Source organism: Carassius carassius, chromosome 18 (genome assembly GCF_963082965.1).
Source record: "Carassius carassius chromosome 18, fCarCar2.1, whole genome shotgun sequence".
Taxonomy (NCBI): domain Eukaryota; kingdom Metazoa; phylum Chordata; class Actinopteri; order Cypriniformes; family Cyprinidae; genus Carassius; species Carassius carassius.
In genome coordinates, this window is record NC_081772.1 from 30875940 (window position 1) to 30891027 (window position 15088).

The 15088-nt window shown below is 41.6% G+C and overlaps 1 non-coding gene across 1 annotated transcript; it reads right to left on the minus strand.

The window, feature by feature from the left end:
* Nucleotides 1–2031: 2031 nt before the first annotated feature.
* Nucleotides 2032–2104, minus strand: trnak-uuu (transfer RNA lysine (anticodon UUU)). The gene has a single exon. It is a non-coding gene; the product is annotated as a tRNA-Lys (tRNA).
* Between the last annotated feature and the right edge of the window lie 12984 nt (nucleotides 2105–15088).

A 15088-nucleotide genomic window follows, 5' to 3' on the forward strand; every position in this document is an offset into this window, starting at 1 on the left:
CCATTTTCTGCTTCCAGGCCTTTTTCCTGTACTGAACTGGAAGGTGCCCTGGGCATACCTGTGGCAGATGTCGTTCCAATAAGCAGAGGATTTGCCTGTTTTGGTCATATCTGAACAATAATGGGGAACAAATCAATGTGGTTAAATATGTGCAACAGTAGAAAGGAGTTTATTGGAGTTTTATATTTATATACACACACACACACACACACATATACAGTATATAAAGAATCACATCAAGTATACAAAAGCAGACATGTTGAGTGGTGAAATATGTGGCAGGTTAATAGTTTTCTGCAGTAAGTATGTTCCTACTTGCAAAAAATTGCAAATAGCTTTTGATGTATAATTATAAAAACTGTGTTTGTATATAAAGTAAGAAAGGGGGAAAAAACTAGATATTTAATGAATACGTGGAATAGTAAAAGATTTAAATGCATTCAGTAAAGAATCACTCAGTCATGACAAATAACATAGGGAATGGATACTTGGAATACTGAATGATGAAATGAAATTCTTGCAAAGATATAGAAAATAAAAACTTGTTATGAATCGAAGGCTTAACAAGCATCAGTTAGCGACACGTTAAGTTAGCTTGCCTTGCTACGCAAGCGTAGAACGATCAGAATAATCTTTATTCCAAATCATGAATTAATGTTTGAAAAAATAGGATAACACTGATGTCACGGATTTGTATTGTGATAACGCTTACCTTGAATCTCCGCATAGCAGATGTCCAGTGAGTTACAAACAGCTGGAATATCACGAAACTCATTCAGCCAATCAGCGGCGAGATTGGCATGTCAACTTGCTGATTGGCTATTTCCTCTCGGTAGGAATTGATTGGCTCCTTTGCCCCATCTGTTCGAAAGTTTCGGATTTGCGTTAGGAACTGTTCGGATCAATTTAGGATGTGTTCGGACTTTCGTTCTGACTTTGTTAGGAATTGTTGCGACCTTGTTCGGAAGTATTCAAATGTTGTTAGGAAGTGTTAGGAAGTGTTAAGCCGTCCGATCGCTGGAAGGTACGGACACGACTACGCCTAATGTTAGAAAGCAAGCCCCCTTGTCTGGTTTCGCCCTGCACAGGCCAAGCTTCAGAAACAAAATCACGCAGAAAGATGAGGTGGTAAAAGAATGAGGATTCGAACCTGCGCCGGGAGACCCCAATGGATTTTTAGTCCATCGCCTTAACCACTCGGCCACGACTACGGGAGTAAACAAATTTCTGCTCAGTTTGTGTCCAACACTGCTGCCTGACCTACTTGCAACCAACCCAGCTCAGTCAGCAAGCGGAGATTGCAAGCTAGCCCTGCAAGCGTGTAAAAAAGCGGTCCCACTGAGGAGAAATCAGGCTGACAAGTCTCATCCTATGTAATGGGGTTTTTCAGTACTGGCCCTGGAGACCGACAGCACTGCACAATTGGGAAGTCTGTCTTATTCTACTCACTCTGTGAGCACTCTTTCCTAAAGGGCTGACCATCAGAATCAGGTGTGCCGAACAAGGGAGATGCACTGATCACCAGGAGAAGGAAGGAACATCACTCTAATACAGAGTCAGCAGAAGAGATGGACCCGTAGTGATAGCAAGCTGAGGCCTCCAAAAAGTAGACTGACCTTCGCCCAAACAGGGACTTGAAATAAGCAGACCACCTTCTCCTATGTTGTGTGTAACACTGCTGCCTGACCTACTTGCAACCTAGCACGCTGAGATTGTAAGCTAGCCCTGGAAGCGGGTAAAACAGCAGTCCCACTGAGGAGAAATCAGGCTGCCATGTCTCATCCTATGTAATGGGGTTTTTCAATGCTGGGCCTGGGGACCGACAGCACTGCACAACTCGGAGGTCTGTCTTATTCTACTCACTCTGTGAACGCCCTTTCCTAACGAACTGACAATCAGAATCAGGTGTGCCGAACAAGGGAGGTGCACTGATACCCTGGAGCAGGAAGGAACACCGCTCCAGTACAGATTCAGAAGAAGAGATGGACCGTAGTGATAGCAAAGTTACTCCGCCAAAAGCAGGCAGATCTTCACCCAAACAGGGAATTGAACCCTGGACCCTCAGATTAAAAGTCTGATGCTCTACCGACTGAGCTATCCAGGCTATTGTGGAGTACTGGCTTCTCACCTTTTATAAAGCAGCAGTTTTACGACAAGCTGCCCAGAAGAGACGCAGGTGTCATGAGGATGAAAGCTAGAAGCAGTTATGGCACAGACAGCGAAGGACCATAGAAGGCACAATTATCGTCACAGAAAGCTAAAGCAACACTGCAAAGCCCCCCCTTAGTCGGCAGGGTTCGAACCTGCGCGGGGAGACCCCAATGGATTTCAAGTCCATCGCCTTAACCTCTCTGCCACGACTACGCCTAATATTAGAAAGCAAGCCCCCTTGTCTGGTGGCGCCCTGCACAGGCCAAGCTTCAGAAACAAAATCACGCAGAAAGATGAGGTGGTAAAAAATTTTTCAACCTTCCTGTATACTCAACGGCAAAGGGTTGCAGTGACCCGGGTTCGAACCTGGGTTGCTGTGGCCACAACGCAGAGTACTAACCACTATACGATCACAGCGTGCCACTGGCTCACCCAAGACAGCCCCTGGAGCCCGGATATAAGAAGCAGCAGCAGCGTGTTTGTCCATCGTAGAGGGACTGGACACTTCGCAAATAAGTGCGAGGACCATGAAAAATGCATGGACGCTTTGCCTCATGGCCTTCAGCAAACAGCGTAGTCGGCAGGATTCGAACCTGCGCGGGGAGACCCCAATGGATTTCTAGTCCATCACCTTTTTTTTTTATTTTTATTTTTTTTTATTTAGTAAGCATAAATTTTACATGCAATCAAATAAACATTAGAAAAAACTAAAAAACATTGCAATATGCATTTGCCCAAGAATCCACACAACATCTTTTGTAAATATTTTGTAAAAATTTCCCACCTTGTTTTCAAATATAAAATAATTATACAACATTTGAACATAGTCTCCCACCATCCCTTTAAACAGTAACCACAAATTTAAAATAAAGTCCCTGTTTTTAGCCACATTTCTTCTTTTCCAAATTGCCTTTTTTGCCAAAATTAATAATAAATTAATTAGTTTCTTATTTGCATTATTCTCGTTCATTCCTAACATAAAATTCATCTCCCAGTTCAAATCCCCCTTATTATCCCTCAAAGCATTAATTGTCTCTTTTAGTTCTTTAAAAAAATGGGTCAGTTTTTCACAATATAAAAACAAGTGTAAAATACCTTCATCAGCATTTTTACATACTTTGCACTGTGCATTTGTTTCTTTTAGCATTGCACACAATCGCATTTCAGTAAAAACCACATTGTGTCTTATAAAATAATCCAAACATTCTAGTTCCACATCCAAACATTGCCATTTTAGGATCTTCCAAATATCTTTCTCTTTGACTTCATTAAAATGCCTCATCCAAAATACATTAGCAATAGGTTTTTTAAAAACAGAATTTCTAAAAAAACAGTAAAACATTCCAACAGTTCCCAAATTTAAGTCAAACCACTTATCTTTCCATTTGAAAAACACATCCATTTTGTTTTCGCTTCTTCCCCCTTTGCTTATTTCATCCAGCCATTTCCTTGGGATTGCCTTTTTTACATCCTCATATTGTCTTCTTAAACCTGACATATTAAAATCCTCCTTCTCCTCTTCCATAGCATCTATAATGACCTGCAATGGTAAAAATCCCTCTTTATATTCCCATAAAACATCTCGTATTTTTAAAATTCCCACCTTCATCCATTTTTTAAAATAGATATCCTGCTCTTGTAGCTTTATCTTTCCATTCAGAAACAGAGGTTGATTTAAAACAACTTCCCTCCCCCTCGGATTAAAATCAACCTCTGTTAAAAAAAGTCTCCAAGCACTTAAAACTTCCTGATAAAATCCTGGTATACCCTCTAGCATCCAATTTTTGAGTTTCATCCATAAAATATTATCCCCCAATTTAAAATTCCCACATTTATTTAGATAAAAACCCATCATTTTTTTCCATTCAGCTTTGTTTGTCCTATCCAGATATTTTTTAACAACTTTTACCCTCATACTTTTCATTTTTTGTTCCACATCCACTAAACCCATCCCTCCCTCATCCAGCTGCCCTATTACTGTAAAATAAGCAATCCTTGGAGGCTTTTTATCCCATAAAAACTCTAAAACACATTTCTTTATCCTTTTTAAAACCCAGTTTGGCAATGGCATCACATGTAAAACATACCACATTTTAGACAACATTAACAAATTCACAATTAATATTTTCCCCCTCAAACTTAAAAACATGTTCCTCCAAAAAATCAACCTTCTCTCCATTCCACCTACTATCCCTTCCCACATATTATCTACTGCCACTTTTTCATTCTTTGCTAACACCACCCCTAAAATCTTTATTTCCTGTACCTCCATGAACTTAAACACCCCTGCTAAATCCACCACCCCTCCAAATTTCATATACACAGTTTTTTCTTCATTGATTTTTGCACCCGTCCCATCACAATAGTATTTAATTTTTTCCATAACCTTTTTAACGCTTTCCATATTTTCCACCACAATTGTTGTATCATCTGCGTATTGAAAGATTTTCTTAAATTCCCCTTCCTCTTCCATTTTTATTCCTTTTATTCCTTCCTCCTTATTTATTAAAAGTCCTAAAGGTTCTGCCACCAAAGAATAAAGCTGTGCTGATAACGGACACCCCTGCCTTATAGACCTTAAAACTTTAAAAGGTTGACTTAAAAATCCATTACATTTTACTTTCGTTAAGATATCCTTGTATAAAATTGCAATCCATTTAATAAAATTTTCCCCAAAACCGAACTTCTTTAAAACAGAAAATAAGAATTTATGCTCCACTCTATCAAATGCTTTTTCAAAATCCAACCTTATAACATATGCTTTCTTTTCCTTTTCTTTTATATAACCTATTATGTCTCTTATGCTACTTGTAATGTCTGCTATGTCCCTCCCTTTTACACCATATGCTTGATTAGTTTCAATTATACTTGGCATTACATTCTTCAATCTGTTAGCTAAAACTTTAGCTAAAATCTTAAAATCAGTATTTAGCATTGTGATGGGTCTAAAATTCTTCAAATTTGTTTTATCACCTTGTTTCTTATAAATTATTTTCATTAAACCTAACCCCATTCTTGGATTGACTCCTTCTTTCCTAAAAATATCATCATAAATCCCCTTTAAAATCACACTGAGTTTTTCTTTAAAAACTTTGTAAAATTCACTTCCAATACCATCTATTCCTGGACTCTTTTTTACTCTTAGGGAGTTTATAGCTTGTATAATTTCTTCCGCTTCTATCTCCTTTTCACAGTCTATTTTATCTTCTTCTCCAACTTTCCTAGTTATTCTTTGCAACAAAACATTTCCCTTCTCCTCCTCCACCCCTTCTGATTTAAAAAGCTTTTCATAAAAAGTCTCTATTTCTTTTAAAATCTCTCCTGTATTAAAAACCGACTGGCCATCTCTGTTTTTAAGCTCTTTGATCATTTCAGCTTTTCCCCTACTTTTTTCGAGATTAAAAAAGAATCTGTTACATTTTTCCCCCTCTATTGTGTATTTAGCTTTACTTCTCAACATCGCTCCCTTGCATTTGTCTTCCTCCATTTTTTTAAGCTTCTCCTCCATTTCAAACACTTTTTGCACATTTACTTCATTTTTGTTTAACTCTTCTTTTAACGTTCTTCTTATTTCTTTTTCCTTTGTCCTTTTCACCCTTTGCAGTATATTACAGAAATTAATTGAATATTTCTTTATTTCAAATTTCACATTTTCCCACCATTGTCTTTTATCTTCTAAATACATTGCATCTTTTTTTTCCTCATCTAATAAATTCTCTATCCCATTTTTAAAACTTTCATGATTTAAGATTTCTGTATTTAAAATCCATACCCCAGGCCCTTTCGTTTCCCTTTTAAAATCCATCCTCATTAAAACCATTTTATGATCACTTAAAGTTGTTTCTTTATAAAGTACATCATCAATAAAAAAATCCAAATTTCTTGTGCTCAGAAAATAATCTATCCTAGTTTGGCACATAAAATTCCCAACTAACTGTTTTCTGGAATATTCTCTCTTTTTTCCATTTCTTTCTCTCCAAACATCAATCATATTTTTTTCTTCCATCAATAATTTAAGTTCCTTCCTTCCACCGTCCGTCCTAAAAACCATCCCATTAGCCATGTCTATTTTGCTAAAAACGGTATTAAAATCCCCTGCAACCACCACCCTTTTCCATTTCTCTATTATGTCTCTTAAAACATTAAAATACATTTTCTTATCCTTTTCCTCATTTGGTGCATGTACATTTACTACAATAAATTTTTCATCCTCAAAATCAATTTCTACTGCAATACATTTCCCTTTTTTATCATCATAGATTTGTTTTGTCATAGTAGCTTTCCCTTTTTTAATCAAAATAGCCACTCCTCCTCCCAAACTTTTCTCCCCGTTACTAAAAAATATTTCCCCATCCCACCTTCTTTTAAAATCTTCCATTACATTTCCTTTCCAGTTAGTTTCTTGCAATAAAATCATATCATCATTTTTACACAACTCTTTCATCTTTTCAAATTTCAAAACATTCAATAATCCTCTTGCATTAAAGGACACAATTCTCAACACCATAAAGTAAAACAAAAACTATAAAATACCCATCTTATTAGTCCATATCTTCTCCCTCTTCTAAAAGTCCACCACTGTCCTGATTTTCTGTAAACACTTCCTTCACCACTCTTTTCCTTGCTTTTTCAATATTTGGTGTTACCTTTTTCACTCTTCTTCTTTTGTTCAATGCCCCCGTGCTCCCACCATCCGTGATGTTTCCACTCTCATTGTCTAGCTCCCCTTCTTCGTTGACTCCTTCCTGCTCCTCCACTTTGTCTAGTATATTCTGTATACTCGCCGTTATCTGCATTGGTGTTCATGTCTCTTCCTCTTCCTGTGTGTATGTTGTTAATTCATGTCCATTTCCTATGTTCTTTTCCTTGGATTTTTCTGCGTCCTCCTGTTGCTCCTCCTCATTATCATTCTCATGCATTTGCCCGCTCACTTGATCCTCTTCCTGTTGCTCATTGTCCATCCAACATTCACATTTGTCCAAAGTCATTTTACAGTCTGGGCACCTCATCGCAGTACAGTCTCTTGCGAAATGGCCTCTTTCCTCGCATTTGTGACATTTGAAGTCCGGACAGTCCTTCATTATATGGTCAGGGCTCATACACAGTCTACAGGTCTTCACCTGCTTACTGTGTATCACCCTTAAGTATTGAGGACCTCCCTCGGTCTCCATCCTTGTGCTGTATGGTAAAGAAGCCACTTCCTTTGGAAAACGCACTCTTAAGAACCTCGTTCCATCTTCTATATGGGTGCCCGAGTAGAATCTCCTCCTTATTTGAGAAATGGGTGTTACTCCCCATCCTTCAAGCTTATTTAAAATCTCATGGTCATTCATGTATGCAGGCAAATGCATGAACGAGACAACAAAGTCTCTGTTGTGTAACTTTTTGATTTCACAAATTTTACCTTTAATGGTTAGTCCATCAACCAGTTTCTCAGTGTCCTCTTCATGCTCCAATGTAATCTCATATTCCCTAATCTGCTTAGGTCGTATTGCTAAAATTCTTGTTACTTCAATCTTTTCTGTTAGTGCTTTTATAATATCCTCTGCTCTCCCGTCTTGTACCTCCGACAAATCCACCACCACAGTCGCTTCTTTTGTGTAAATCCTCTTATCAGTTATTCCATTGTAATCCTTTTCTCTTTGTTGATAACCCAGTCCATTTTCTGCTTGCCTCCGTGTTCCTCGTTTCAAATCCATGTCAGTTGCCATTAATCTATCCATTTTACATAAAACAAACCCCGACAGATCCCTCCCAAACAGCAGAGCTGTTGGGAGGACACAAATAAAACAAAAATAACAAAATAACAAAATACTACAAATAAAAACACTTATTTTAACCAAACCAAAATAACAAAACACAAAAAGTTTGGGTGAGCCTCCCTCACCCCTCTCTGGCACAATCACTTCCTGTTTGCTCACTAGTGCCTCTAGTGTGCTCAGGCAATTTCAGCCGAGATTGTAAGCTAGCCCTGGAAGCAGCTAAAACAGCAGTCCCACTGAGGAGAAATCAGGCTGCCATGTCTCATCCTATGTAATGGGGTTTTTCAATTCTGGGCCTGGGGACCGACAAAACTGCACAATTCGGAGGTCTGTCTTATTCTACTCACTCTGTGAGTGCGCTTTCCTAACGAGCTGATCATCAGAATCAGGTGTGCCAAACAAGGGAGGTGCACTGATACCCTGGAGCAGGAAGGAACACCGCTCCAGTACAGATTCAGAAGAAGAGATGGACCGTAGTGATAGCAAGGTGACTCCGCCAAAAGCAGACAGACCTTCACCCTAACAGGGACTTGAACCCTGGACCCTCAAATTAAAAGTCTGGTGCTCTACCGACTGAGCTATCCAGGCTCTTGTGGAGCACTGGCTTCTCACCTTTTATAAAGCAGCAGTTTTACATCAAGCTGCCCAGCAGAGACGCAGGTGTCACAAGGATGAAAGCTAGAAGCAGTTATGGCACAGAGAGCGAAGGACCATAGAAGGCACAATTACCGTCACAGAAAGCTAAAGCAATACTGCAAATCCCTCCCGTAGTCGGCAGAGTTCGAACCTGCGCAGGGAGACCCCAATGGATTTCAAGTCCATCGCTTTAACCTCTCGGCCACGACTACGCCTAATGTTAGAAAGCAAGCCCCCTTGTCTGGTGGCGCCCTGCACAGGCCAAGCTTCAGAAACAAAATCACGCAGAAAGATGAGGTGGTAAAAAATTTTCAACCTTCCCGTATACTCAACGGCAAAGGGTTGCCGTGACCCAGATTCGAACCGGGGTTGCTGCAGCCACAACGCAGAGTACTAACCACTGTATGATCACGGCGTGCCACTGGCTCACCCAAGACGTCTGTCTTATTCAGTGTTGGGGAGTAACTAGTTACATGTAACGGCGTTACGTAATTTAATTACAAAATTATTGTAACTGTAATTAGTTACAGTTACTACAAAAAAATGAGTAATTAAATTACAGTTACTTATGAAATTTTTAACGATTACAAAGGGGATTACATTTGAATGTTTACACGCATCCACATACAGATTTAACTGATTTATTTACCAAATTGCACTGACTATTCTGAGACATACCTCCCTAATAATTTCTGGGATGCGGAAATACAGTCTGGTTCGTAGAATCCAGTCATAAAAACTTTCGATTGGGAGTCCGACTCTCTAACCATTAGGCCACTTCATCAAAAGTAGGTCAGTACACTTGAATCAAAACAAGACATAGACTAGTGTCTGTGAATATTAAGCCACAAAAATGCAATATATGACTTGCACATTCTGCGTGTCTGTGGAAATCAGGCGCAGACTGGACACCGGGAGAACCGGGACACTTCCCGGTGACCTGGCAGCCGATTTTGCCCCACTATTTAATATCATTATTGTATAATTGCCTGCCGAATGTACTAAAGCGATCATTTGCGAATCCGCCATTTGAAATCTCTAATAAATCATGAATTGTTAGTCATGATTTGCGCGCTCTCCGGGTCTCCGCCAAACGGTTTGGATCAGACTCAGAGTAATCAATGCGAGAGAGAGAGAGAGAGAGAGAGAGAGAGAGAGACTATGGAAGCGCACAGCTGGAGCAGAGAAGCAGAACTACTGTTCAGGGTTTCAGGTCAGTTTCATCTGTAAAGATGCTTTTTTGTCTTTTTTTTTATTTTTAAACAAGCAGCACGTTGCTCATCAGTCATCACTCAAAATACTATATAAAGGACATCATTATTATCAGTTGTAATGTTACAGTAGTAATTTAGCTGAAAAAAAATCAGATTTTTTTTATAGGTTTAGGGGGAGCTCAACAGACAACACAACCCTTATGAAATATAACATTTTAATATTTAACTATAAATCCAGAGAAAATGGTTACTATTGTTTAACTGTGATAACCAAAAATGTAAAATTATTTTACAAATGTATTTATTTAAAAATAAATACAAATCCATTTGCAAAAAAAAAAAATTAAACAAGGTTATTTTACTTTTATATAGGCTAATAAAAGATTGGTTAATTTTTGTAAGGGAAAAATATGACTCGTGTACAGTATTAGGATTTTTCTATAAAGATATTGTAGTATTGTAGAGTATTGTATTGTAAAGTATAGTTTTGTTCAATCTTGAGTATTAAAGTCATGAGAGAGATGGATAACGGCGCAAAATAAAGAAACTGAAGAGAAAATTGAAAGTGAAGGTGCAGTTCAGGAGAGAACTTTTAATTATTTTGCATGTCCCCAAATTAAAGATTTAAAATAGATAAAAAATAGTTGTGTCCATGAATTTGTTTGTATGAGTTTTCAACCCCTGCCGCCTCAATATAGGAGTAAACGAGCACATAAACACAATTTCTAGAACTGCTCTGTGTCACTTCATGTGCATTTTACTTATTTTGAGAAAACTATCATCATATACAAAGAGACAGCAAAAACACCAATGTTTAGGAGTTTATTACACAGAATACGTCACATGCTTATTAGATAACTGTATTTAAGTTGATGTATATGCTTTTATTTATTATTCTTTAATTTTCACAAATTTAGAAAAGTACTCAAAAGTAATTAGTTACATTACTTTAATAAAGTAATTGAAAAAGTTACACTACTATTACATTTTAAACAGGGTAACTTGTAATCTGTAAACTATTACATTTCCAAAGTAACCTTCCCAACACTGGTCTTATTCTACTCACTCTTTGAGCACTCTTTCCTAAAGGGCTGACCATCAGAATCAGGTGTGCCGAACAAGGGAGATGCACTGATCCCCGGGAGCAGGAAGGAACATCGCTCTAGTACAGAGTCAGCAGAAGAGATGGACCGTAGTGAGAGCAAGCTGAGGCCTACAAAAAGAAGACTGACCTTCGCCCAAACAGGGACTAGAATTAAGCAGACCACCTTCTCCTATGTTGTGTGTAACACTCCTGCCTGACCTACTTGCAACCTAGCAAGCGGAGATTGTAAGCTAGCCCTGGAAGCGGCTAAAACAACAGTCCCACTGAGGAGAAATCAGGCTGCCATTTCTCATCCTATGTAATGGGGTTTTTCAGTACTGGCCCTGGGGACCGACAGCACTGCACAAATGGGAGGTCTGTCTTATTCTACTCACTCCGTGAGCACTCTTTCCTAAAGGGCTGACCATCAGAATCATGTGTGCCGAACAAGGGAGATGCACTGATCCTCGGGGGAAGGAAGGAACATCGCTCTAATACAGAGTCAGCAGAAGAGATGGACCCGTAGTGATAGCAAGCTGAGCCCTCCAAAAAGTAGACTGACCTTCGCCCAAACAGGGACTTGAATTAAGCAGACCACCTTCTGCCCTGTTGTGTGTCACATTGCTGCCTGACCTACTTGCAACCTAGCAAGCCGAGATTGTAAGCTAGCCCTGGAAGCGGGTAAAACAGCAGTCCCACTGAGGAGAAATCAGGCTGCCATGTCTCATCCTATGTAATGGGGTTTTTCAGTGCTGGGCCTGGGGACCGACAGCACTGCACATTTCGGAGGTCTGTCTTATTCTACTCACTCTGTGAGCGCGCTTTCCTAACGAGCTGACCATCAGAATCAGGTGTGCCAAACAAGGGAGGTGCACTGATACCCTGGAGCAGGAAGGAACACCGCTCCAGTACAGATTCAGAAGAAGAGATGGACCGTAGTGATAGCAAGGTGACTCTGCCAAAAGCAGACAGACCTTCGCCCGAACAGGGACTTGAACCCTGCCACGACTACGCCTAATGTTAGGTAGTACACATAATGGGTTCGTGGAAAAACCCCATTCATTTAAATTGCCATATACCGCATAATGGTTCGAAGGGATTGTACTGTCAATTTGGATCGCGCCGCGTTTTGTCCACCTGCCATATGGGTCCGCTGTGTGCACCCCCGTTACCCCCTGAGGCCTACAAAAAGAAGACTGACCTTCGACCCTCGAGCCCCGAGGACCCCCGACCCGGACCCCCGGTCCCACGGAACCACTATTTGTCAACTTTTCCACTATTTTTACGGAACGTTCCCAAAAGGGTCCCAGAGGTGGGGGGTGGGCAGGTCCTCGCGCTTTTGACAGCACGTTCTAGGGGCCCTCAGGAGACACCGTTCCAAATTTCAGGCCCCTAGGACGTTTCTAAAAAAATCCCACCTGCCATTTATTCCCATGCGTTCGGCCTAGCGGATTCGTGGACACGACTCCCAAGGGTCCGATCTGGCCGAATTTTGGATATGTGTCTCAAGGGCATCCCCTCGACCGGGCACAGAAGTCTGGTGGCCCTACGACCTTCTTTAGGGGTCAAACGGTCACAGAAGGGACCCCACGTCCACAAAAGCGGTACGCGTTTTGATGGGAGGTGGGATGTCCACAGTTCAGAGACGATAAGTCATAGGACCCCCAGATTTGAGATTCTGGCATCTCAGGGGCCCCTCAACCAGGGCCCCGAGACACGTAGTCGTAGGACCCAAGGAAAAAAAAGTGCATCGCGCTAGGTCCTCGCGCTTCTGACAGCACGTTCTAGGGGCCCTCAGGAGCCACCGTTCCAAATTTCGGGCCCCTAGGACGTTTTTAAAAACATCCCACCTGCCATTTACCTGAATGTGTTCGGCCTAGCGGTTTCGTGGACACGGCTCGCCGGAGTCCGATCGGGCCAAATTTGGTATGTTTGCCTCATGGGGACCCCCTTGACCGGGCAGAGAAGTTTGGTGGCCCTACGACCTTCCTTAGGGGTCAAAAGGTCAAAAAAGGGAGCGCTTGTCCACCAAACCGGTACGCGTTTACATTGGAGGTGGGACATACGCCCTTCGGAGGTGATGGGTCGTAGGGCCCCCAGATTCAAGATTCTCGCATCTCAGGGGCCCCTCTCCCATGTCCCCGAAGCACGAAGCTGTAGGACCTTGAAAAGAAATGCCCGTCCTGCACCCTGAAATCTCTCAAAAGGTTCTGATCATGTAAGAGTCAGAGAGGGCTGAGGGAGAGATTTTGTCCAGGAGGCTCCGAATTTTTCCCTCGCCTTAGGGTCCCGCGCTTTCGGCTGCTCACTCGGGGCGGCCCCTGGACCCACCGATCCGAATTTGGGGCCTCTGGGACGTTTCTAAAAAAGTCCCACCTGCCATACATTTGAATGGGGTTCAAATACATTGCGGGTGGACATGCACCACATGTGGTGAAATTAACCAAAATCCAAAAAACATACACAAATGGATTCCTCAGAGCTCGCAGAGTACAGCTGATGAGACTTTAACCACGAAATCGCTAAAATTTATCTGTCCACGGAACCATTAGGAAGGCCATGCTGAATAAATGGCAAATGGGAGGTTTTTTTTTTTTTAAATGTCCATTTACAATTTATTCAGCGGGACCTCCGTAGTGCTCCCGTGGACATTAATTTTTATGCAAATTCTACAGTATTATGTGATAAAACTTACATGAATGGACTCTGCTGATCGTGCTGTGTACAGTAGAGGTGTTTCCATTAACAATATTGCACTCATTTGAAATGAATCAAGTTAAATAGACTTGCTTTTTGATAATCTGCAAGTGGACACATATGCCGTCAAACAAATTGAGGGTGGATATGCACCAGATGTGGTAAATTTAACCAAAATCCAACATTTTTTCTATGGAAATTCTACATTATTATTGGATAGATCTTACATTAATGGACTCTGCTGAGATGTCTGAGTACACTGCAGGCATTTTGATCAACAATATTGCCTGTATTTAATTAAATCAAATTGAATATAATTGCTATTTGTTAAACCTCAGGTGGACACATATCCCACTTGCCATTTATTCATATTGGATGGACACCAAATTTGGGGCACCGTATCTCCGCCTCCCGGGGGTTCAGGGACTTGGGGCTGGTGGCGTCGGATAGAGGTCCCCAAGGTCTAATTTTAACCTGAGTTTGGTGTTTTCCCCCTCTTTTTGGGTGAGTTATGGCCGGTCAAATTTTGGGACTTTTTGCATTTGCGGGCCCGTATCTCTGGCCCCCGGGGGGAAATGCGCTCGAGATTGCACATGCGTGCTAGCTGTATCAACCGAAAAAGCTTTAACGCAGTTTGAGCATCATAGAAAACATTCATGTGACAGTTCACCTCAGATTGTGTTGCTGATTTGAAATATATTAAATATGAGTGTGTCATGTCTGCAAGCATTAATGCCGTGCGTGCACTTGTATTAACTCTGAGTCTGCGCGCTCTGCTTCTAAAAGCAGAGAGAGAGAGAGATCACTTTTTTGGCTCCCTCTTTTCTTTTCCTAATTTTACAAGTTGCAAGTTACAAAAAACACAAGCAGTCTTTGATCATGGCCGGGTGTTCTCCGAGTCCAATGACTCCGATCGCACGGGTATTACCCACAATGTTAAACAGACCCGGGACCCGAGGTAATAGATTCGGACCCGACCCGGACCCGGCTGATGATTTAAAATATAGACCCGAACCCGTACGGGTCCTGGGTCGGGTCCGGGGTCGACGGGTCTCGGGTGCACTGTGAAGACCTCTACCCTGAGTACAGTACAAGTGTTTTCTCTAGGCCTCATAAAAAAATTTTTCTTCCGACTTCCACCCCCCTCGTGCTGCCTTCTCTAGCCGGGGAGGGTGCACCCTGGCCGGCATGGATGAGTAGGTGTGAGGGGGGTGGATGGTACTATTTTTTTGCTAATATCTCCGCGATGCGTTGGACCCCGCGGCTGAAATTGGGGGGATCCCTAGAGGGTGTTGGACACGACGTGGACACGACTCCCAAGGGTCTGTTCGGGCCGAATTTTGGATATGTGTCTCGAGGGGATCCCCTCGACCGGGCACAGACGTCTGGTGGCCCTACCACCTTCTTTAGGGGTCAAACGGTCACAGAAGGGACCCCACGTCCACAAAAGCGTTATGCGTTTTGATGGGAGGTGGGACGTCCACAGTTTGGAGACGATAGGTCGTAGGGCCCCCAGATTTGAGATTCTGGCATCTCAGGGGCCC